Here is a 2,500-nt window from a genome sequence, read left to right on the forward strand (position 1 = left end):
CATGGCCGTCTTATCACGTGAGAGCAATCAAAGAACTCCTTTTATAGCAACAGTCACCAAAGTAGTCGTAGCACTTAGCACTTCCGATACTCGGTCGAAAATCGCTCAATTAAGTACAATAACTTCAAGTTTGCGATGTACGTGGTGTGCGGACAAAAGAAATGGTCGTGACAGGGAGGAATGCTAGTGTTTGGGAAATCTTACCCTTCTATGTCGCTGTGTCCAAGAATCGAACCCAGCACTCCTTGTTGGAAGCTGATATCTTTTATCTCTGCGCCACCTGTTTATATTGCAACCAAGTGCTGTATGGTCTTTGGTCAATGTAGTGCATACGGCAATCCGTTGAAGTAGTTAACAGTTAACACACGAACAGAAGTCGTAGCTTGTTTGTCTTTCTGTCTAGATGCTGGCCCACTGCGTGATTTTTTTTAAGAATCCTTTAACTTAAGTGAAAAGGTAGACACTTTCCTTACCTTGTAACTTGGGTATCTCCCTGTGGGTTTCGTTTCTTTTGTCCTCGAACACCATTAAAACCAGCAAGACTCAGTTTACTGGCATCTACCTCTGGGCTTATGTTGTTGTAACTTGTTGATATTAAAACCACATGAAACCGATTTTAAGGCTTTGTGTTTTATATCCTGATTATTTAGTGTCAGTATGGATATTACAAAGAATAAAACTTAACGCTAACATAGCAATTATCGATTAAAAAAACCGCATTCTAGTAATGAACGGTAACATTTTCGATAGAGTGCCACGCTTAAATTTATCTGAATGAATTATCGTACTTTGTGAACGTTTGCTTCAAATTTCGTGTTTAAACATCGTTGCTAACCATTTGAACTCTTCGTTTGATAACTCACAACTGTAACAAGCCGATGAACCCTGTGGTTCAAAAGGTGGTTTTCACGTGACGTCATCGCCGCCATGTTGGTTGACGAAAACAAAAGATCTCTCATTAGCTCCTTTTGTTCGTACACCAGCAATTGTACATTCCAGCATTGTTATCTGTGTCTCTAGAGATTGGTTGCAAACCACCTATTGGTGGACTCGTTGCTTCGATTGGCAAACTCTGCCCGATCGATGGCAAGAAACAGGTACCTAGTTGGAAGCACATTCTATGCAAGTTTTTACGGTGCAATACAACCAAAATAACAGGGCTAATAAACCCAAGACTTCAATTTCGGTTCACTATTTGACAAGCGAACAAACTGTATTCAGAAACATTGACAGAGTGTGGTTGATCAGCACTTCAGTAACCTAATCTTGCACGTGATTCCAAGTTGGACTGGAGCCACTGAAATCATACATAGCGTTTATCCACCCTAATCATGCACGTGATTCCAAGGTGGACTGGAGCCAATGAAATCGCACAATGGAAAAGTCCAAGTCTAACAAAAAACATGCGCTTCCTACGGCATCCCCATAATAATCCGACTGGATTGCCATATGTGGCAACCCAGTAATTATGATACAAAGCACTTTCAGTGCTCATTTCCTGGAAGGTTGATTCAAATACGACGGGCTAATGCTTATGAGAGCTGTGCTCGTAAACACGCTTTTTAAATGAGGTCGAAATTAACTAAAATGGTCCACTGTTACTATCGAATCACGGTTTCAAATTGTACAATTTGAACGGAAGTGTTTCGCAAGAAACGATGGCATCATTCTTTCTCCAATACCTGTTCTGACAATTATTGAAAGTAGTTGCGCTTCAGGAGATGTTTCTGAAAAAAAAAAAACGGTCATAAATTTGGCAACAAGACACGGAAGAACAAAATATCTGTGGCTAGTTTAACCATTCATCGAAGTGGAGGTGACTCGCGGCGAGATAAATACCCACCACGAACCACTACTAAAACAGTGAGATGATATAGCACAGAAAGATGATTTTAACTCATTCATTCCAGCAACTAATACAACGTTTTCCGGCGCAAATCCCGCGCAGAGGTGCATCTCAAACTCGATCCATGCTATTACGCTGCAATTGCTCTTCCAACGTGCGCTATCAAAACCCTTTGCGAGTCTCTCTGAAGTGAAGAGTGAAGTCTTAGAGCGGTTTTCAAATGAGTGTCGTAAAACTAAAACCAAAGTAATTACTTTGGCCAATCAAAAAGGACAGAGACATCCAGTTAACCAATCAAACCTCAAAGTAATTACACCTAGCCGACACAAAGAGCGGGAAAATGTGCACGCGCGAGCCACAATTGGTTTTCGTTTCACTTCTGATTGGTTGAAAAATTGGCGCGAGAACTTTGAACCAATCACTGAGTGAAGTAATGCAAAACCAAGGTAATTCGCTTATTACTTTCAACACTCAATTGAAAACCACTGTAGTTTTTACTAATGTTGACCTTAATATCTTAAGGCTAATAAACTTGTGGCCCTTGATCCGGCAGACCAGGCCACGACACCGGAAGATCCGTGCCCCGCTCTTTTCGGTCAGGCTGTGGGATATTTAAGGTCCTACAGAGTCACTGTTTTCTTTAACAAGGGTTGT

Source organism: Montipora capricornis, chromosome 13, assembly GCF_036669925.1.
Source record: "Montipora capricornis isolate CH-2021 chromosome 13, ASM3666992v2, whole genome shotgun sequence".
Lineage (NCBI taxonomy): Eukaryota > Metazoa > Cnidaria > Anthozoa > Scleractinia > Acroporidae > Montipora > Montipora capricornis.